Genomic DNA, 25,321 nt, shown 5'->3' on the forward strand with positions numbered 1-25,321 from the left:
GAGGGTATGTACATGAAAGACCCCAGACCATGAGTGACAACCTGCTTCTGCTGTTACTCTGTTATACAGACCCCATCCTTTTCCAGGTTCTCATAATGTGTTACTACTGACTACTGTACGTTTCTCATGCCACACCAGTCTCCCTGCTCTCTCATCCACTGTCCTCTGTATAATGGTGTGACAGCAGAAGAAGGTTAGCACTCATGGTCTGGGATCTTTCATCTACAATCTGCCTCCTATATACTACCTAACATTGGTGTAATTACCATAGGTGCAAGGGGTGCAGCTGCTATACAGCCCAGAGCTGAGGGGGAACCCTTCCTTGTCAAAGTTACATGTATTATATATATATTTCACCATTGGGTGATACATATGAGCTGTCATATTGCATTAGTTTTGTAACAAGTACTCAGTGAAGATTACGGATTTGCATGCAAAGCAAAAATATACAAATACAATTCCGACTAACTAACACTTTGGTTTGATGCACCTGGTGCAGATGGACAGGCTCATGTATGAAAGTAAAGTCCCACATCACACACCTGGAAATACACAGGGTGTTATAAGGCAGTGCATGCATTTGCAGGCCCAGATAGCCTCAGATAGTACACTTCTGCCAATGTACCATTTACATACACAAATGTGACACCTGTAATAGGCACAGTCCTGATGTCCCCTCACTCTCATGATATTATGTAAGACATACTGTAAGTGAGATGGAGCCGAGCAGTATTCTAGGAGAAAAAACAGGTAAATGCGGTGGTTCTAGTGTCGGTTGGGTGTGGAAGTGATGCAATCTTTCATCATGCACAATTATATTTTCTAGTGTATCTGCTGCTGCTGTATACCCACAGAGGTGCAGAGTCATTGTCTGAGGGCAGTCCCAGGGACTGTGGCCTGTTGAATCACGTTTGCACATAGAGAAGTGTCCAACTTCTTGCAGTTTGTAAATGACCCTTAATGAAAGCAATCTGATTGGATTATTGCACAGTTACACATAACCCCTATACAGTATATGTGTGCACAATCTTTACCTCTTAGCGTGTGGTTGCTGTGAAGCCTTTGGGTGGAAGTCATACATGTAGTTATGGTTTGGTTGGACATTAAGGGTCTAGTGTGGCTGTTTCTGATCCTCTAGTCTTTCGGCACCTTGCGACCCACTTCCACTAAAGCGCCAGCTCTCAGAATACACTGTATAGGACACATACATAAAGGAGGGTTATTATGATTTGCACATTTATGGCATCATTTTGTTTTTGTATCTTTGTTTAGGAAAAGAAAGCGAAAGACAAATAGGGATCCGGCTCCAAGCTCATCGCTGGACGCCGCTCCCGGTAAGAGAGGAGCCAGGAGAAGTCTTATTACACCTTCAGTAATATAACTGTAATTACACACATTGCTGGTGTCCTGAGAGCTGCCTCCTAGTAATTATACAGTGGGTCATTAATAATAATAATGCTCTTTATGGATTATGGGTAGTTCTCCCGCACAGCTTTACATTGTTGTAAAATGATTGCTCTGTATTGTACCACAGTGCTCGGTGCAGGTCTCAGCCACTATCTAGTTACTAGGAGCTGCCATGTCTGTGTGATATTCCAGCAATGATACAGTATCCCAAATGCTGCTATTGTTGGGGAGGGGAACCATGTCAGAACTAGTCCCATAATACAATGTTATATAAATGATATATTCTTGGGGGCTGTAAACAGGAACAATCAGACATTGTTTGGAGATACCTTTACCCTCCCCAGTAATTACAATATTGGGCACATTATGCTGGAATATCTGTAAGTGATGGTGATTACCGGTGATTATATCATACATGCCTACTCTCCCGGAGCGTCCAGGAGGCTCCCAAAAATTGTCTTGCACTCCCAGCCGCCTGGAAAAGTGGTCAAGTCTCCCGGGCGGCCACATTCCCTTGGACCCCCACACACACCCCTGCAGCGGAGGGGCAGATAAAGCGATTTGTGATGAATCGCATCATGATGGCCTTGCCCCCTGCTTCACAATCCTGGTAATCTCGTCATTGTGTAGTGGGGACAGGGCCACGATGAGGCTATTCTACCATCACGCCCCCGCACCATCCCATGAGCCCCATCACGTCCCCAGTCCTGTTATATAACCTATGCTCCCTCCCTCTGTATGCTCTGCCAGCTACAGTCCCACCAGCCCCTATTATCTTATCATTATGCTCTCCCTCTAGTCTATGAGCTCTAATTAGCGCCACCATCTACCCTCTGTCTCACAGCTGCCATCCTTCACCAACCTTGTATGTACTTATGCTGTATTGTAGGTGTAAGTTGTATTTTGTATGATTTCTATCTCTCCGGCACTACATTATTATTACTTATTTATGAACAGTTATATATATATATTCCCTATCACTTGGAGACACATTACTGCAGGGTTAATTATTTTCAATTTTTTGGCAAAAGCAAACTAACCTGCCAGTGTGTTTTTGTGTTTTTGTGTTTTTTGGAGTGTGGGATGAAACCTGAGGAAACCCACCTAAACACAAGGAGAACATGCAAACTCTACACTCATAGTGGCTTGATCAGGAATCGAACTCAGGACATTATTGCATGATGACACTCATTTTAAACATGTATTGCTGGAGGTGACACACATATAAATAGCACATCTTACAGCTAACCTCTTATCTTGCTTCCACAGAATGCGTTTTCTGCGGCCGTGCAGAGAATGACGTGGCCAAATTTGGAGAGTTGCTAACTAATAGCAAAGAGAAGCTGACCGTCCACCACTACTGCCTGGTATATATGCTAATAAATGATTGATGAACATCAATATACATACACACACAGGGTGGGACTGGCCCACAGGGGTATAGTTGAAATCCCCGGTGGGCCCCACTGTCTGAAAGCCCCACCCCCTCCTCTAGGCGTCATGCTCCAGACTGTGCACTGAATTGTACATTGTTACTATATTAGAGGGTCAGTTACCTTGTGGAGCAGGACCCCTGATAAACATCAGTTCATGATTCACTTCTATTGAAACTACATCAAGATTTGCCTAATGGTTAGCTAAGCAAATGTGGCGGCTGTCCACACCCCCTCTATTGGATGACCACACCTCTTTGTTGGATGACCACACCCCCTCTGACGGATAGGCCCCTATCACTGCTTTTCCCTGGTGAGCCCTTTATGCCCCAGTACGACACAATATATATATATTTCCTCCATTTTTAACTTTAGACATAGTGAATATTTTTTTGCGGAATCTTCCCCTAAGGATATGTAGATATCTGCACAGTTAATGCTAAATGCAGGAAACAGTGTAACAATGTACTCCCAGTAATAACACGGGAATATACGCTACAGACACAAGTGTATCACATTGTTATTGGGAATGCAGTACAGGTGTTAGCTCAGTGATTATACCCATAAGTACATCTCCCCTCTCTCTCTGATCCAGCTGCTATCCACCGGTATGCCGCAAAGAGGCAGAGACAGCCAAGGATTCTACGGCTTCCTCTTCACGGACATGCGGAAGGCAGCGAGACGGGCAGCAGAGATGGTGAGGGGGCTGATCATGGTGATACTTCCTCATGTTGTGTGACCGGCGCCCAGCAAACATTCTCTTTTTATGTCACAGGAAAACTGAATTACACATATTGTGCCTGATCCTGAGTACACACATCGTCTAGTGTGTACCCAGCATAAAGTTGGGTACACACTAGGTCGACAACCTATCTGACGATTGGTAAGTGTATACTTACCAATTCGTCTGCCCAATGTGCCGGGCTTGACAGCTCAAATGGGAGGGCATTTAAATCGCCCACCCAGTTGAGCTGACAATCACCGCCAGGTCTAGCTGTATGTGTACGGGTGATAGGCGGATCGTCCGTACATACCAGCAGATGGCCGATGTATCTTTCAGATATATCGGCAATCGGCTATGCCGCACAACAGATCAGATATGGCTGTGAACGACGTCTCCTATACACATGTACACACCCGGCGATGCACTATAGATATATCACCCATTTAAGCGAGCAGGTGATATATCTATCAGTGTGTACCTGGCTTTAGAGGTGCTGTTTCCTATCTCTTCGGCTATGGAGCAGCACAGAAGGTGGTTAGCAGAGGACCTGGCTATACGTGTTAATTACAGTGATGATTTTATTATTAGTAAAGGGGTTATTTAGGGGTGGGTAAGGGAAGCCAGCACTCAGGATCCTGGTGGTCAGAATCCCGATGCAGGCATCCCGACAGGTTTAGGATACTGACACCTGCAGGTAAGTATCCTAAACCCTCCCCCTAAACCTATCACTCCCTCCCCACAGCCAAACCTGTCCCTCCCTCCCTGCAGCCTAAACCTGTCCATCCTTCCCCACAGCCTAAACCTGTCCCTCCCTCCCCGCAGCCTAAACCTGTTGCTCCCTCCCCACAGTCTAAACCTGTCCCTCCCTCCCCGCAGAATAAACCTGGCCCTCCCTCCCCATAGCCTAAACATGTCCCTCCCTCCCCACAGCCTAAACCTGTCCCTTCCTCTCCACAGCCTAAACCTAGCCCTCCCTCCCCGCAGCCTAAACCTGTCCCTCGCTCCCCACAGCCTAAACCTGTCCCTCCCTCCCCACAGCCTAAACCTGTCCCTCCCTCCCCGCAGCCTAAACCTGTTCCTCCCTCCCCACAGCCTAAACCTATCCCTCCCTCCCCACAGCCTAAACCTGTCCCTCCCTCCCCGAAGCCTAAACCTCTCTTCCCTTCCCCCCTGCAGCTTAAACCTAGCCCTCCCCCAAGTGCCTAATCCTAACCCCTAGCACCCTCCCCCTATCACGCAATACTTACCGTCGGGATGCCGGTGGTTGGGATGCTGGTGCCGGGTACTAAATGGTGTCTGGATTCCAGCACTGGCATTCTGAGCACCGGCTTCCCGACAGCTGGGAAATAAACTACATCCCATTATATATAGTGGGGAACCTCCTTACACCCATTGTTCTTCTCTTACTCACTATTGTCATTTGTCATTTATAATGTTTGCAGACCTGCACAGTGTGTAAGGAACCGGGAGCATCCATCCACTGCAGCAGGAAGGGCTGCACAGAGAACGTGCACTTCCCATGTGGCCAGGAGAAGGGCTTCATCTCCCAGTATGCCGAGCAGTTTCCGTGAGTAATCCATTTACTTCTAGATATTGGCTACATCCCATTAGTTATAGCTAAAGTGCATTAAGTGTGAGAAATGCCATGTGCAATGTACGTGATATCATACTGTATTATTGGAGAATGTGGACGTGGGGATAAAGACTAAATATATAGATGATAGAGACCTGGCATTGAGCGTCGGGGAAAGGGGTGGTAACAAAACTTTGCTTTTGGGTGGATTGTTTAGTCTTTAAATGTAGAAGAGGTCACACATGGGGTGACAGCAGGAGGTAGCTCTATGGGAGAACATGCAGTTACAGAGGCTCTATTGATGTTTCCTTTGAAGTACTCACAATTTGTACTCTTACATTGTTCCCTTATAGATCATTTTGCACAAAGCATCGGCCCTTTCAGAAGGCTAAGCCACAGGAAGACCCCAGTGCATGCACCATCTGCCTGGAAGATCTGACACCTTCTCCATCTTATGAGGTGATTAAATGCCCCTGCTGCAAACATACCTGGCTCCACAGGACCTGCGTGCAGGTAAGTTCTCACGTTACTACTTACTCCTCACCAGGACAGACTCTTATCGGAGCCAGTGTCTTGGCCAAAATAATCTTGATAAATTGCCCCAAAAGTGCGATGAGATAAGCAGGAGGTGAGCCAGGAGGAGCCCCATGGAGTGGAGGGATTAGAGGAGAATGGGGGGTGGTCACCAATATCAAATGCTGCCCTGAGGTCATGGGATATAAGAATAGTGAACTGGCCATGAGGAGGCCACCAGTGATTGTGGGGGGAATGAAGGGACCCAAAGCCTGATTGGAGAGGACCTAGGAGGGATTGGGAGGAGGGGAATGAGGTGCTGTCATTGTACACCAATCGCTCACAGGGGCTTAGGGGTAAGGGGAGGACAGATGGGACACTACATATATCGCTCTGCATTTTATGGATGATCTAATGCAGAAGCTGATAACTGTGTCCACTCTTTATACTGTATATGATGTTTTATGACACATGATGATGCTGCCTGACATTAGGCTGGTGTCTTATACTCACTCAGTCAGCTCTTGTGCAGGACTTTTGCTTTATAGCTGTAAGTATGTTATATATATATATCTCCAAATGACAGCCAGCACACGCTGTATATATCAGTAAGGCTTTGTCTGTGGTGACGCCTCATTGGTGCTCAATGAACACCAAATCCACATCCAAAGTAGTTGCACAAAAGCAAAGGTCACTCACCAGGACTTCTCTTCATAGTGGTAAAACACCTTCTTTACTTGTCACAGCATTGGTGCAATAATCAAGAAGGTCGATGTTTCCACCGCAAAAACGCTGTCTTTTTTAAGACACCACCAGTGCATAGGACAGGACACGTATATATATATATATATATATTAATTAATTCGAACCTCTAACTGTACATTTATTACAGATGCAGGCACTAAGCGCAGGAAAGTATTACCTGAAGTGTCCCATATGCCAGAATATGGAGCGCTTCCAGAAGGAGATGGTACGGATGGGCATCTACATTCCTCACAGGTATATTATATAACTGTTTTATTTACCTTTAACATAATACTGTAGAATCCGGCACCACCCTCACCCTCATCCCTCACTGGGCGCATCGCTAAACGGACGGGCCGACCAGGGGCATAATGAGGCTGGAGGGGACCACGTGCAGATGTCTGTGAGCCACACACACCCCCATGACAATACATGTCAGTAATCTGGCATTATACTTGGAAATGTGGTGCCAGCTACACTTATCTGGTGATCACGCCAGAAACTTGGTGCCGGCGCCACTTTGCATAATAACAGAGTAATGTTGCTGGGCAGCAGCGGGATGGACTGTACATAGGTAACTGAGATGGCTGCAAGGAGTGCACTGTGTGTCCCCTGCACCCATTATAGAGACGCCACTGGTGCCGATACATGTACATAGCTTACACGGGAAGTGACCGCTCACTTCTGTGGTTGTTCACCTTGTATTTCATACTAATGTAATGCTATAAGCAACATGTGCCCAATACTAATGTAATGCTATAAGCAACATGTGCCCAATACTAATGTAATGCTATAAGCAACATGTACACAATACTAATGTAATGCTATAAGCAACATGTGCCCAATACTAATGTAATGCTATAAGCAACATGTGCACAATACTAATGTAATGCTATAAGCAACATGTGCCCAATACTAATGTAATGTTATAAGCAACAAGTGCCCAATACTAATGTAATGCTATAAGCAACATGTGCCCAATACTAATGTAATGCTATAAGCAACATGTGCCCAATACTAATGTAATGCTATAAGCAACATGTGCCCAATACTAATGTAATGCTATAAGCAACATGTGCCCAATACTAATGTAATGCTATAAGCAACATGTGCCCAATACTAATGTAATGCTATAACGTAATGAAATTCATCAGTTCATTATTAAGCAAGTGGCCAAATGCAGTCGTCTGTAGATGCCGCTACGGTTCTATGGGGGGAGTCAGAGGTGGGCGCTGTACTGATTTGGTGACAAATGACGAGGGTTTCTGTTATGTGCATGCATCGGTGCCACATTGTGCATCTGCGGTGATGGCGTTGCCGCTCCGGTCGAGTTATGTTGTTACTCGCAGTAACACCACACTGTAGGTAACACTCGCAGTAACACCACAGTGTAGGTAACACTCGCAGTAACACCACAGTGTATGTAACACTCGCAGTAACACCACAGTATAGGTAATACTCGCAGTAACACCACAGTGTAGGTAACACTCGCAGTATCACCACAGTGTAGGTAACACTCGCAATAACACCATAGTGTAGATAACACTCGCAGTAACACCACAGTGTAGGTAACACTCGCAGTAACACCATAGTGTAGGTAACACTCGCAGTAACACCACAGTGTAGGTAACACTCGCAGTAACACCACAGTGTAGGTAACACTCGCAGTAACACCACAGTGTAGGTAACACTTGCAGTAACACCACAGTGTAGGTAACACTCGCAGTAGCACCACAGTGTAGGTGACACTCGCAGTAACACCACAGTGTAGATAACACTCGCAGTAACACCACAGTGTAGGTAACACTCGCAGTAACACCACAGTGTAGGTAACACTCGCAGTAACACCACAGTGTAGGTAACACTCACAGTAGCACCACAGTGTAGGTAACACTCGCAGTAACACCACAGTGTAGGTAACACTTACAGTAGCAGGGGAAGTAATATGGGAGACAATGGAGGTGCCTGCCGCCGGGCTCCAGCTCTGAAGGGGCACCTCCTCCTTTGTCCACAACATATTCACCCCACTTAGGGCTATAACTATGTACCCGGAGAGTACCGTCACAGCCGCCCAATACATGGCACCCCTTCCCGGCACCTCAGAAGCCACCATACATTAGTGGAGAGCTCCATCTCAGACCATTAGCTGCTACCTTCATCTGTCTATAGCCTGTGTGCATGTGAATTGCTACATTACAGTGTCAGCGGCTGTGATGGGGGGCTACCAAATTATAACTTGCCTCCGGGCATCTGGGATGAATTTCCGCCACTGCGCAGTAGGAAAATCACCGGGAAAATGGCTGCTGCGCCATTTTGCTGGTGACCTGCGCATGTGCAGTAGACTCTGGCTCAGACTAGTGCCAAGAGTCTATTGCTGCGCTCAGGGCACTGCCGGCCACTGGGTGGAGAGGAGGAGGCACCAGACGGAGACTGCACACAGGCCCCTCCTTCTTAATATGCCCCTGTTCGCTGGCCTAGGCAGCTTAGTTGTGCTGTACATTCTGAGCAATAGTGTTTCTCAGATGTACGATGGTCCAATGCGATGTTCCTGATTTTGATCCGATGCTGCATTTTAGGATGCGTACAGTGGATCTGAGAAGCCAGCAGTTGGCATCTCATTTAAGAAAATGGCACCTGCAGCATTTATATAACTTATGAGTTCTGCTCTGACCAATGACGCAACATCGATCATTCTTGCGTCCCCCTGAGAATCAGGCCTATGACTGTGGTCATGTTCCAACTGTTCTAACAGACTCCAGTGACACTTAGCGAGATGCTAAACTCAGCCATCTTGTCCAATTTGCCAAACACTGACCCTATAATTCCTCACAGTAACTACAGAGGTGACCTCTCTATGGCAGCTGTTACACCCTGTGCCCCAGCTCACACACTCTCCTTTCATTGTAGAAAGTGTTATAGCATCTTCCTACAGCTATAACTGATAGCCAGCCAGGTGTGCAATCACAGTATCAGCCGCTCCAACATCTATGTAATACGGCTGGGAGAGTTTTGTCTTCTATCTCTTATATATAGGTCATGGCATTTGTCACGGTGCTGTACACCCAATGCCAGGCCCAGGTTCCCCGGCCAGATTTGTAGATGTGATGCCTGGTACACATGGAGACAGATTTACTTGTGGGGGATCAGGGACCTGGTACAGTGTCCAAATGTCATTTACTCTCTGCCATCTGTGCTGGTCAGTAGTGGTGCATGTAGGTGCCCATTGCTGCCTGGTTATATTGTCACGTGTCTGGCAAGGTGTAGAAAGAACCATGTGAGACAGACAGAATACAGACCTCAGTGTACGTCAGTGACATTATATCACATTAACCTTACAGAGATGCAGCGTGGGAGCGTGAGGACAACGCTTACAGAGAGCTACTGCAAGTGCACCAGAGGTGTGATGTGGAACCCTGCCTGTGTGACAGAGGAAGAACCCACAGTGAGAGTGGAGGGTAAATTGGATTCAATTAAACATTTCTACATTACTGAACCTAACACCAATCTTAGAGCCGTAACCAGACATTTTACACCCCCCCCAAATAATCATCATTTGATGGCATTTGCTCTCTCTCTCCACCCCACGCTATATATATATATATTTTGATTTGTGCCTTTTATCCTCCACCAATGCCCGGGTTGTAGGCAGAATGAAGGAAGTCGGGCGACGTATCATCCTTTGCGCTTAGTTAGCGCTCTGGTGCTGCTCAGATGGACACGGTTACGGTGACATGCTGGGGCAGCAACACTGCCTTTCGTGACTTATCTCACTATATGTCCGGTGCCCTGTAGTACAGTATATAATGCCTTTGTATTTCAGAAGTGTTTCTTTTTTAAATATTTAATAAACTCCCCTACATATTACACCGTGTTTACATCTTATAAGCTGCCACATTGTCTGATCATCCCTAATATACAATAAAACCTTTAGTACCTGAGGTTCTCCATCTCTTCCAGAAACACGACGCTCCCTTACTCAGGGTTATAGCTCCAGCTTTAGGGAAGAGATTTATCCTATGTGTTTCCCCTTTCAGTGATTGGTGCATAATCCGCTGCCAGTGCTGCGGAGCATCCGGAACCCACCTCACCTGCTCTGCCCTGACATCGGTGGAGTGCACCTGGGCATGCGCTGACTGTACTTCTATCCTGGAGAGACCTGAGGATGAGGAAGGTGAGTACTGTCCCAGGCTACTTTCTGTAATATACATTATTATGTGTGGTTAGTATGGTGTCTAAGAGCATAAATGATATTTCACTAAAGAGGTAGAATGAGAATTAATGGAAACTCTCATTAAGTAACAATTATTTTATATTATGGCAAGATACATTTATTAAACCTTTCTATATATAGCATGTATTACTTGGGCTGTCAGTATGTGATGTAATATGTACCACTTACTGTATGACCATAAGGTGGGTAGAGATGCAGAGGAGATAAATCTGGGGAAGGTGCCCCAGTTATTTAGAACCCTGCTAACCACAGTGATCACTTCCCACCATAACGTTTGGATAAAGGAACATTTCTACACGTGGCAGATGTCTTCTACCTTTACATGCAGTGGGGTGTGACTGACTTGTTTCCCCTGTGCTGCCGCACCAGTCATTTTCATTAGATAGTAATGTGCCTGGGGCAAGTGGAATGAAGCAATATGTCCTCATCGTGTCAGACACCCAGGGGTATATTTACTAAAGTGAGAGTTTTTAGAAGTGGAGATGTTGCCCATAGCAACCAATCAGATTCTACTTAACATGTAACTAGAACCTTCTAGAAGATAATAACTCGAATCTGATTGGTTGCTATGGGCAACATCTCCACTTCTAAAAACTCTCACTTTAGTAAATTTACCCCCCAATGTCTGAGCTGGAAGTATCTATACAACTCTGTAACTGGGAGCTTAGATTGGTCACATGGAAGTTAGTAGGATGTGGGAGAGTGACCGGCTCTCCCAGCTGTGCAGGGGACTCCCTAATATTGAGTTTCCAGGATGTTTCGGGTGACTTTGGAAAATATGTTAAATTGGTTCATGATCAAGTTGCTATAAAATGGATCTAATAAGCTTTAGCCTCCTACAGTCACACCACACACCGTGGGCACATATATGTCACTTTAAATGCACTCGCCTACTGCATGTTATCATAATATAAAACATGTATGTCAGGGCTGGACCTGCATAATTTTTACTGACAACCTCCATAAGTTTTACTGAAATTCATATTTATGTGTGGCCCTTTTCTTGTTACAACAACCTTAGGCTACCGGGACATTGTAGGATGCATAAACGTATCAGTAACAGTGTTGTGTCTCTTTCTGATTGCAGAGTCACCGGCAGAGTCACCAATGCCATCTACAAGCAGCGCATGTGAACCACCTGCCATAACACCGGCAGAGTCACCAATGCCATCTACAAGCAGCGCATGTGAACCACCTGCCATAACACCAGCAGACGAGACCTGTGCCCCCGTTAGAGGATACAAAATTGTAACAACAAGGAGATGCAGGAGATCTCCCTACCAGCTCCGGAACCCCCGGCAGTAACATCAGCAGGGAGATAAGGTATAACACATCCACAATGTATAGGAGGACAGGGACAAGGTCTACACCAGATGGTTACCATGCAATAGGTCACTAGGGACAAAAGGTTAACAGGTACAATATGTCAATAGTATAGAAGGTCGACAGGGTTTAAAAGGTCGCCAGGTTCAAACAGTTGACACACATGGTCAACATTTTTTTTTTTACTTTAACCCTTATGTGCGGTCACTAGGCGTTGGCCATACTATAGCACAGAGCCATCCTTCCAGTGGAAGTGTCATTGTCATGTAGACTGACCTCTGCGCTCACACACAGCATGCAGACGCAGATGGGGGGCCTGTGTTAGACGTAGCATTTGCAGCCAGCATGGGGTGGGTGTAAGTCCTGATACTAATGATGATGGCTATGGATGGAAATACAGTGGGCGGCCCTGTTTTCCACATGCAGACACACGGATGTTCAGCATAAACAGGCAGAGGCTTGCATTAGCAGAATGAATTAGGCAGACTGCCATGGCCGGATGGCAGAATCAGGACCTATGTGCCTGGCCAGCCTGGGCTTTGTAGTGTAACTCCCTCTTCAGTGTCCAGTGGCTCAAGTAGGTTCCATCAATCGCAACAGGTGTGTTTCCTTTTACTTCCCTGACAGAGAGGTGACGATCACCCAGCCCCAGGCGCTATAATCACACAGTTATAGTTTTAAAAAACAGTTTTATTAGACTGGAGCATTTCTAGTCCATATAACCAGGGGCTGGCTGGCAACTTTCAGCCTGGGGGGCAGATGCAAGCAAGTGTCCAGGCTTTTCTACCAGTGCATGCATCTGGAATAATGGTCTGTAAGTGTGGTTTGCCTAATATGGGTGTGGTTTGCCTAATGTGGGTGCAGTTTGCCTAATGTGGGTGTGTTTTGCCTAATGTGGGAGCGGTTTGCCTTATGTGGGTGCAGTTTGTCTAATATGGGTGTGGTTTGCCTAATGTGGGTGTGGTTTGCCTAATGTGGGAGCGGTTTGCCTAATGTGGGTGCGGTTTGCCTAATGTGGGTGCAGTTTGCCTAATGTAGGTGTGGTTTAAAAAGTTATTGAAATCAGTGAAAAATTGTTATGACAACGGACTATAAATAAATACATCATATACCAGCCTCATTTTACTAAGCTGAACTATTCTAGTGACCGACACACAATACAGGGAGCACTCTAGTGACCGATACACAATACAGGGAACACTCTAGTGATCGATAAACAATGCAGGAACTATTCTAATACAAAGCAGGGACCATTCTACTGCATATGTAAAAATTACTAATCTCTTTTTCCTCCACTAGGGGGCACAGGGATGAGACACACATCAGGAGCCGCAAGCCGCAGCTGGTGCTCATCGGGGGAAGCAAGGTAAGCAGGTATGCTGGGAGTTGTGGGTTAGCAGCTTTCACCACCAGAACAGGAGACCTCTGGCACCTCTATGGGTGCTGGCAGTGTGGGCTCCCAGTCTAACCACACTCACCACTAGACCACCATGGATTTTTATATGGAGCAGGGGCTGCTTCATAGCAGTGGCGGCCATGTTCCCTGAGAGTTATATTTAGAAAAGGGATAAGGAGTTGTTGGTGGTGGGCGCACAAATAGAAATAAATATTAAATAAAATATAACTTTTATTGGTTAATGCCTAAAATAGATGTACCCTATTGGAAAGGGAATAAACAGTGGAATATAAGGATTAAAATTGATATCAAACAAAACACACATATACATAAAAAGGAAGGCAGATCCACTGATGTATTGTTGCGCGGGGTGTAACTACACCCAAATGACTATAAATGTTAATAAATCAATTAATCATATATATATCAAGATTACAAATTGTTCCTATCTATTATAGATGCTATGTATACCAGCGGCATGAGTAAATATTGCATCCAATATAATAGTATTGACACACCAAATTTATTAGAGGGGGAAATTCATATATAAATCCCCTGTTAGTTGTAAGTAGGGACTCTTTATAATGGTGGTTTGTCAGCCTTAACACCGGGTTATCACTGTGTTATTATACTGATCTATTATCAAATGGGTAGTAGCAATCTCATTGTAACACACTCATGTAATACACTGAGGTTCATTGTGTGGGGGAATATATAGGAGCAGAATATTAATTTATAACCACAATTCCCCAAATGATTATCTTTAATATGGATAGCATATCCTTGTTGGATTAGTGTGACAGCACGTTTATCATGCTACTAACTTAATTGTTGTAGTGGGCCAGTTGTTACCAGTTCACAACAGTAGCAGCAGATTGCTACTATCAGTTATACTATATGCAAGTGAAAAGTGATTCAGGTTTTATAAGTATCACGCTGTGTGTCATAAATCTGCTTAGGGTACACAACAGCTCCCAACATAGCAGTCTCAACTTATCAATTCTATTACTTATGCTGGGCATACACGGCAAGATAAAATGTCTGTCAGACCGACAGACATTTTATCTGGCCGGCTGCCAGCCGCAGATGTCTGCGGCATACACTGTGAGAGAAATCTCACAGTGTATAGCCCGACATCCGCGCTCCGCCCCCGGGGGAGGAGACATTTCCCTGTTCCTTCCGTAGTAAGGAACACAGGAAATGTCCGTCTGTCGGCTGCGCTGGGCATACACTGCCAGATGCGGCCGACAGTTACCGGGTAAATATCGCATCGGACGGGCATGCTGGACAATCCAGCATGCCCGACCAAGCAATATTTAACCCTCGGTCGCTCTCCCCCACGCTACAATTATCGCGGCAATCCGCCAATATCGGGTGGATCATCACGATAATTGCAGCGTGTATGGCCATCATTAGAGACCGAATGACATACTAATCTGCAACAATCTATTTTATGCATTTAGTATCAATTTGTTAGAATCTGACACAGTGCATCCTGTCATTATCTTCAGTGTTACACTGTGTGAGGTCCAAATGTTCAGGGCACACAACACATTGTGGTATATTGATGTCAGCTTATTAGCTTTAATAACACAGCTGACCATATATTGCTCTATAACAATGTGTCCTATTCTGCAGTATCAGCCTGTTGGCAATTATCGGCTATGCAGAATATCATCCTGAGGTAGTTGGACCTAATACATGCTGCTACATAGCATCTTTCAGTCAAAAAGGTGTAGACATATTATCCCTTTCAACAAACAACAAACAACATGGAGCTGCCAGTGACGCCGACGCGCGCGTTTCACTATAAGCAGCTTTTTCAAAGCTGAACCCGATTGTTCAGCTCGACCAGCTATTTATTCTAGTTTGAAACTCCAATCATGTTGGTATCCCATGTCACATGGTATCCCCATCCAATAGGGGATAGCCCTCATCAGTAGTCACATGTATTATCACATGATTCATGCAGTGAGTCATAGAAACTACTGCCGATCATGTGATCGGAATTACGGCCAATAGGAAAGGGGGTGTGTTCATTCATCTGTGTTGTAAACACATTACTAAAATGAGCCGTCCGTCTAGTAACTGGGAGGTAAACAGTGATGTTCAATTTAAAACTTATTAGTGTCAATAGAAAAATGAGTCATAGACATATTACTGCCAATCATATAAACATATTGCTGAAACGAGCAGTCCATAAGGTAACTGGTAAGTGGACATTGATAATCAATTAAAACCTCTAAATATCAATAAAGAGGTGAGTCATAAACATTGCTGCCGATCGTATGATGGAAATACCAGCCAATAGGAAAGGGGGTATGTTCATTCATCTGTTTTATAAATAGATTGCTAAAACGAGTCATTCGTTTAATAATTAGTAAGTGGGCAATAATGTTCGGTTTAAAACCCATAAATATCATTAGGGATCTATATATTTATGATTGAAAAAGCACAAAATATAAACATAACATTAAAAATAGGAGAATTTATTTATTGGTGTGTTGCAAGTGATCAATGTGATACTTATATGATTCCCTTGATAAATATAAACAAGAAGAAGGGATAAATAAGTGGGATGTAAATAAAATTATCATATTATGGATGTGTTGATAAAAGTGCAAGCTTGAGTGAGGTAGTCATTAGTGAGGAAAAATAGTGAAAAATACTGACAACATGATAAAAACTAATTGTAAAAAGAAAAAAAGGAGGGGAAATGTAAAAAAAATAAATAAATTATATGTGATACAGTGACTGCTTTATTTCTTGAATCAATTACTCAATTGTATAGTAGTATACAATTAAATTCTATCCATATAGACTCAATGGTGCTTGTTAAATGCATCATAATAAATCATTGCTGTACAATCAATGTTTACATACTATCTCATTGAATTGTGTTCATACCATATGATATTATGGGTGATAGTTCATAATGAGCCACTTCTAATGTTAGCAATGTCCCCAATCTCCTATATTATAGGGATGGTATCCATGATCTTTAAGAATTGAAGGGAGTCATTCACATAATATTATAGGTGGTAAAGCAGGAAAAACCACTTCCTTCTTAATGGTAATGATGTCCCTAATTCACCATGTTGGAAAGATAATATATAAATGGTTTTAAAAAATGAAAGAAATGGGGCATAGCTGTTTGCTTCATTTAGCCCTCCCGGGTACAAGCTGATCATTAGGAAGATCATTTTAGTTTCCCATTTCAACAACTCACGATCCAAGTCTCCTCCTCTATTAATATTCTGCTCCTATATATTCCCCCACACAATGAGCCTCAGTGTATTACATGAGTGTGTTACAATGAGATTGATACTACCCATTTGATAATAGATCAGTATAAGAACACAGTGATAACCCGGTGTTAAGGCTGATAAACCACCATTATAAAGAATTCCCTACTTACAACTAACAGGGGATTTATATATGAATTTCCCCCTCTAATAAATTTGGTGTGTCAATACTATTATATTGGATGCAATATTTACTCATGCCGCTGGTATACATAGCATCTATAATAGATAGGAACAATTTGTAATCTTGACATATATATATGATTAATTGATTTATTAACCTTTATAGTCATTTAGGTGTAGTTACACCACTTGCAAAAATACATCAGTGGATCTGCCTCCATTTTTATGTATATGTGTGTTTTGTTTGATATCAATTTTAATCCTTATATTTCACTGTTTATTCCCTTTCTAAAAGGATAGATCTATTTTAGGTATATTTTATTTAATATTTAATTCTATTTATGTGCCCACCACCAACAACTCCTTATCCCTTTTCTAAATATATGCTCTTACTTAGTTGATTAGGGCTGCACCCCCATCATTTTATGAACTATTGAGTTAAGATTATATAGGGGTTCATAACCAATATTAGTAGTGTGCAGATACCTTCCCCTCTTCCTTTTCCCCTTTTTATTTCATCCCTGAGAGTTATGCCAGATGGGGGAGGCTGGAGCTTCCCTTTTTACTCCTCCCCCACCCCTAGTTGTGTGCTTTCCCTATGCAGCCATTAAGCCCCAAGCAGATCCTCCCTTCTCTCCTCCCCCTCCGAGACCCTGAGCAGCCATTTTATAACATTGCCTGCCCCAGCATTGGAGAGAGAACCTGGGCTCCTGTCTCCTCTGATAGGCTGCTCCCACTTATCTCATTGCTCCTTCCTGCTGGTTAGGCTGGATTGTTGAGCTTATTTAGCCCACATTTTTCTGCATTGAGAGGTCGGTGTGTCTGTGAGTAAGTGTACGTTACTTGTGTGTCTGTACCTGCTGTTACTGGTCACTGAGAAACACCCCTTGCAGGGGCAGCTTGTGTATGTGTGTATATATATATACATGGGTCTCGAGAGGCCATCTTCTCCAGCAGCCTACACTATGCTCCTGCAGATAAGAATGGTCATAGTCTACTTTACTCTACAAGGCCTAACTTACCTAAATGATACAATGGCTAAGTGACATCAGGAGGTATACTATCAGGCATACCAGCTATGTGTGTTATACATACACTGCATAGCTGACTTTCACACAATATTTTTGTGGACGGTTACCCTACCAGATATCTCTGGATAAGGTACTTATTTCCAGGTATCCCTGAGGGAGGTCCATACACTTATCCAGGGTATGTCTCGGGTACTCCATTTTATGCAGATTGGACTCCTCCCCCTCTAAAGACACTAGTATTGGTGACTGGTCCCCTTTGCAGCACAAGAGCGTTCCCTCCCTTAAGGGGACAGCTTTGGGATGTCCCACAGTCTCCAATGTCCCCCATGGCATGAAAGAGAAAATAGGATTTTTGTTCTTACCTATAAAATCCTTTTCTCTGAGTCCATGTGGGACATGGGGTCGCACGACCTTACTCCACTGGCTGGTTAGGGGTTGGTTCTGGCACCTATTTGGTCAAACAGTTCTACCCCTGCTTGTAACTGGTTCTGTGTGCCTGGTTCTTTCCTCCTCTCCTCCTACTCTCCCTGTCCTTGGCCTTTTGTTAGTATTAACTGGATGCATGAGGCAGGGGGTGGGGTATAGGGGAGGAGGAGCCTGTGCTGCTGCTTTAAACTTAACTCTTTGGTGCCCAGGCTCCTCCAGCTCCACCTATACCCAGGGGCTCTAGTGTCCCCCATATGGATTCAGAGAAAAGGATTTTACAGGTAAGAACAAAAATCCAGTTTTAGTACCCACTATGATTTTATGTTGTGATCTAGTACTGGAGATCTTATGGATTCCATTTGCAAGATTGATGGGTGGCTGCTATATAGAACCAGTAAGAGATCAGGGCGAGGTGAGCAGTGGGCAGTATGAGGTGACCCGTGTCCCTGTACTAATAGACTAATAATAGCTAATCGCTAGAATTGTTAGGAGCATAGCTAGTGCCACTAAAAGATACTGATTTTACACTTATTCTAGTGGCCTTAAAGATTCTGCTCTCAGGGTCATATCACGTGGAACGTTTATCACCATCCTTCTTCCTGGTTATTGTAGAACCCTCCCACACTACAGAGCCCAATGGACGGACAGTGTTGTCATTCCAGATGTTATCTGTCCTCCTAAATAGGACACAAAATGTAACTCCAACATCATTTCTCTGTAACATCACCTCTGCGAGTGACCTGTTTTACTACAGCTCTGTTCTCCTGCTTATGGGTATTTGTGTTACAGAACATTTGCTGTTGGCTCCATGATATCAGTAAGATCTGTAGATACTTGCGAGTGGGTCTGAATCAGGCCCATTGTGCGGATATTAGGTGTGTAATGGATGCAATGTACAGCTCAGTGCAAGTTCACTTTATGTAAAAGGGCTTCTCTGTGTACATTTATTTTCCCAACCCAACCCACTTTCCAAAATAGCTATAATCGCCTAATAACCATAGTAATCACCTAATAACCATAGTAAGCACCTAATAACCAAAGCCCACAGCTGACCATTACCGGCTCTGCAGTGCTATATGTCTGTCTCCACTGTGTATACATGTCAGAGACACTTTAAGGCTTGTTTACAATATGTGAGGTTCCTTTGCATTATCTATATGGCACAGTCATGGCGCTCTGACCACTTACACCATGACATAACACTGTTAGGTGGGCACTGTCCCCAGACCTCAGCCTTGTCGGATCATGTCTACGCATCACAGGCTGGGTTTCAGCAAATCCGTTCTGCCGGCTGCTGGCTGTGGTGTGACATGGTCCTTGTGGTTATACTGGTGCATCATGTGGTACATGGGCAGTTACATGCTGGGTGCAGAAACAATTCTATAAAGATAAAACAGTGGAATTCTCAGAAGCCTGGCTACACATATACAGTAATAAGTGTCTCTATTGGGTGGAAGTGTTTAATGATGAACAGTGAGAAATCTGACTACTGTTATGTGTTGTCTGCAGACTCTGTGTATGTGGAGCCTCAGCTGAAACCCGATGAACACGGAAATGATACAACGGCGACAGAATCTGTGCCCGAGGAGGAGGATGGTGGTGATGATCCTTATTATGGTGGCGCTAATGGTGATGACAACAACAACACTCATGATGATGACAGCAACAACACTCATGATGATGACGACAACAAAATCATGATGACAACAACAACAATACTCATGATGATGAAGACAACAATACTCATGATGATGATGACAACAATGCTCATGATGATGATGACAACAAAGCTCATGATGATAATTAGAACAATTCCCATGATGATGATAACAACAATGCTCATGAGGATAATGACAACAATGCTCATGATGATGATGATGACGACAATGTTCATGATGATGATAACAATATTGCTCATGATGATAACGACAACAATGCTCATGATAATGATGACAACAATGCTCATGATAATGATGACAACAATGTTCATGATGATAATGACAACAATGCTCATGATAATGATGACAACAATGATCATGATGATAACAACAATGCTCATGAGGATAATGACAACAATGCTCATGATGATGATGATGAAGACAATGCTCATGATGATGATAACAATATTGCTCATGATGATAATGACAACAATGCTCATGATAATGATGACAACAATGCTCATGATAATGATGACAACAATGCTCATGATGATAATGACAACAATGCTCATGATGATAATGACAACAATGCTCATGATGATAATGACAACAATGCTCATGATGATGATAACAATGCTCATGATGATGATGACAACAATGCTCATGATGATGATGACAACAATGCTCATGATGATGATGACAACAATGCTCATGATGATAATGACAGCAATGCTCATGATGATGATGACAACAATGCTCATGATGATGATGACAACAATGCTCATGAGGATAATTACAACAATGCTCATGAGGATAATGACAACAATGCTCATGATAATGATGACAACAATGCTCATGATGATGATGACAACAAAGCTCATGATGATAATTAGAACAATTCTCATGATGATGATGACAACAATGCTCATGAGGATGATGACAACAATGCTCATGATGATGATGAAGATGATGACGACAATGCTCATGATAATGACAACAATATTGCTCATGATGATAATGACAACAATGCTCATGATAATGACAACAATATTGCTCATGATGATAATGACAACAATGCTCATGATAATGATGACAACAATGCTCATGATAATGATGACAACAATGCTCATGATAATGATGACAACAATGCTCATGATGATAATGACAACAATGCTTATAATGATGATGACAACAATGATCATGATGATGATGACAACAATGCTCATGAGGATAATGACAACAATGCTCATGATGATGATGAAGATGATGACGACAATGCTCATGATGACAAAAATGCTCATGATGATGATGACAACAATGCTCATGATGATGATGACAACAATGCTCATGAGGATAATGACAACAATGCTCATGATGATGATGAAGATGATGACGACAATGCTCATGATGATGACAACAATGCTCATGATGATGATGACAACATCGGTCATAATGATGATGACAACAATGCTCATGATAACAACAATGCTCATGATGACAATGACAACAATGCTAATAATGATGATGACAACAATGCTTATAATGATGATGACAACAATGCTCATCACACACCTGATACACAATGATCACTATACACAGGTCACACTGATATCATAAACCTGTTACACACTGATCACTATACACAGGTCACACTGACATCACACACATGATACACACTGATCACTATACACAGGTCACACTGACATCATACACCTGATACACACTGATCACTATACACAGGTCACACTGATATCATGCACCTGATACACACTGATCACTATACACAGGTCACACTGACATCCTACACCTGATACACACTGATCACTATACACAGGTCACACTGATATCATACACCTGATACACACTGACCACTATACACAGGTCACACTGACATCATACACCTGATAATGCTCATGATGATGATGATGACAACAATGCTCATGATGATGATGATGATGACAACAATGCTCATGATGATAACAATGCTCATAATGATGATGACAACAATGCTCATTATGATGATGATAACAATTCTCATGATTATGATGACAACAATGCTCATGATGATAATGACAACAATTCTCATGATGATGATAACAATTCTCATGATGATGATGATAACAATGCTCATGATGATGATGACAACAATGCTCATGATGATGATAACAATTCTCATGATGATGATGATAACAATGCTCATGATGATAATGACAACAATGCTCGTGATAATGACAACTGCTCATGATGATAATGACATCAATGGTCATGATGATGATGACAACAATGATCATGATGATGATGACAATAATGCTCCTGATGATGATGATAACAATGCTCATGATGATGATGACAACAATGCTCATGATGATGATGATAACAATGCTGATGATGATGATGATGATGATAACAATGCTCATGATGATGATGACAACAATGCTCATGATGATAACGACAACAATGCTCATGATGAAGATGATGGAATTTTCAGAAGCCTGGCTACACATTTATAGTAATAAAGTTTGTTTATTGGGTGGAAGTGTTTAATGATGAACAGTGAGACATCTGAATACGGTTGCGTGTTGCTGTGGGACATGTATTTTATAAATCATTACCTTTTTGCTAATTATGATTACTGCATAAAGACTAGTTTCAGTTCTGGTGTCAGAGTCTTGGTCACACTGTGTTGTGACCCCTGACCAGAACAAATGGGTATTGGGCCTGATTCAGAGTCAGCGGCGTTTGGGGGTGGATTTGTTAATGAGTATACCAATATAATTTTGAGCTATGTATGAACATATTTATTAGTGTGCACAAACCACGACCAATTGAACAAAAGTGAAAATTGTAACAATGTTGGTTGAGGAGTAGATACATAAAAATATATTTAAAAAATACAACAACTTCGAGGGGAATATGACTATACACATAGCTGATTCTTTCCATTTAAATAAAGAACATCGCGCTAGCATAGAAATTTGTCCTTGCCCTAAGAAATGTCGCACAAGACTGGGAACAAAATACCATTAATTACTTAGGTGAATTTGATAAGGAAAAACTTAAGACACAAATAAAAGACACAGAGGTTTTTTATTCTTATTTATTTTAAACCACTTTATTTCTAATCTTTATCACCATTCTTTATAGTTTTTTAAACATCCTTGGCACAATTTATTATAAGAGATAAATAAAGGTTACACTAACTGTCCCTAGAGCGCACCAATAGTTCTCATCCTTCATTTCTCTTTTTTCCTTCTTGATGCTGTAATACCACCTAGAGCGTCTTTAGATGCCACCACTGGTTGGTCGCCCCATCCAAACTTGCACCAGCCCTGTGGCAGGTGAAGACTTTCCGTCTGAGGGCCTGATTCACTACGAATCGCCATTCTACTTATACACAGCTGCTAATATCAGCGGTGGTATGCAAACAACTGCATTGGCATTGCGATCGCAGCATGACATAAGGATGCCAAAGAGGAGAGGATCAGTACCTAGAAGGTAACTGATGAGGCGATGCTTTGAGGTGTAAAGATCCAATATTAAAGTGAGCTGCTGTATATTTTGGAGGATGGTCAATCCTCACAAACACATAGAAAGATAACAAGAAAGGAACAGCGCTCAGAATACAAACATGTACATGAAAAATGTATCACAATTTAATACCAAAAAATGATGATCAAATGCTCAAATAAATACACATATAAATGTAAAGATATAACTATATCAGCACAATGAGAAGAAATATAAATAAAAGGATAAAAAGGTCACCCAACCCACATGGACAGGAATAATGTCCAGAATGTAGCAGTGATTTTAGGAGCAAATATCCGGATTAAGGCCCTCATTCAGAGCCGTACGCTCTGAGCAGAGCGCACGCTCTGAATGAGGGCCGGGCTCCATTTTCATGGAGCGTCCTCCTGGACGCTCGTATAGCTGTGGGTCACCACCCACAGGCTATACGAGCGTGCATTGTGATGGCCGCGATGGTCGAGACCATCGCGACCATCGAAATTGCGAGCCGGAGCCTGCGGTTGAGGTATTCAACCGCAAGCTCCGGAGTGGTTTTGGCTCTATCAGAGCCAAAATCACTCCCACTGACATCACTAGTGATGTCAGTGGGCCGGCTTCTGACGGGAGGCGTTCCCGTGGGAACGCCCCTGTCAGGGAGGCACGCCCCCGGCACGCCCACCAAAGGGGGCGTGCTGTCAATCAACTTTGACAGCACGCCCCCTTTGATCGGACACAACGAGCGAAGGACTTTCCTTCGCTCGTCGCGTCTGGCGCATGTGCACGACGGAGCTCCCTCCGTCGTGCGCATGCTCAGTCCATAACATCGACCCACTTGCGAGCTGACAGCCGCTCGCGAGTGGGTCTGAATCAGGCCCTAAATTCCTTGTTTATGGAAAAGCTAATGGAGCTTTATAAGAAAAATGTCCAGCATGAGTCTATAGTTACCAGTTCCAGTGTTCAAATGATATAATGGGGTCCTTTAGCAATGCTGGCGAAGCTTTTGCAATGTAAATAGTCCGCTATGGCACAGGTCCGGTCCGCTGGTATTAAGGCAGCGGTCTGTGGCACCAATAGCAAGGTGTAGATACACTCCTGCTCAGTGTTGGACTGGGGCATGAAGGGCCCACGGGGGAATGCAGCGATAGGGGCCCATACTTAGGGGTGTGGCCAGCCTCCAAAGAGGCGTGGCTAACCATTAGAGAGTGCATGGACTGGGCCCCTTAAAAATGTACATATAGTAAATACTGCTGGTGCATGCATGATAATGTACCAGATTAATAGTAGTAATGCATTGTAGAAAATACACCATAGTACTGTGCAGTATAATGCAACATACTGTATGTATAATGCATAGTTCAAGTTCACAGTCTTGAACCTGATCCCTAAAGGAGGGGGTGGGCCCTCAGGCAGTGGGGCCCACCGGGGGATTTCCCTGTACCCCTGTGGGCCAGTGCAACCCTGCTCCTGCTTGATAATCTGTAGTGGAGGGTGTCAGCCAGCCCCTGACATAAGGATACCCACTTCCCCTTACTCACATCAGTATACGAGGGCAACATAGCAAAACAATCGGTAACATCGGATCCATGCGCAGACTTGCACACGCCCTGACCTTACTCAGAAATTGCTAAGAGCCACGCTTGCTATCAGTGCTTTGTCTGCTTATGGCCACACAGTGAATAATTTATGCACGCCCCTGCAACGGCGTTGATATGCACTGGCACGCCTGCTTTCGCCCAACCACCCACAAATGGCACTTCCTGTCAATCACTCTGCTCTGGGTCTGTGCAGCCTCTGCAATCGCAGTCCCGATCTCAATAGCTATTTCGCGCACTGCAATGCATACGCATGCGCAGAATGCAACAATCGGACGACAGCATGCGTATCAGCAACTGCGTTCATTGCTGAATTGGTCCTTAAGTACGGCCTC

The sequence above is a fragment of the Taudactylus pleione genome, unplaced genomic scaffold (genome assembly GCF_031769625.1).
Source record: "Taudactylus pleione unplaced genomic scaffold, aTauple2 ptg000201l, whole genome shotgun sequence".
Taxonomy (NCBI): domain Eukaryota; kingdom Metazoa; phylum Chordata; class Amphibia; order Anura; family Myobatrachidae; genus Taudactylus; species Taudactylus pleione.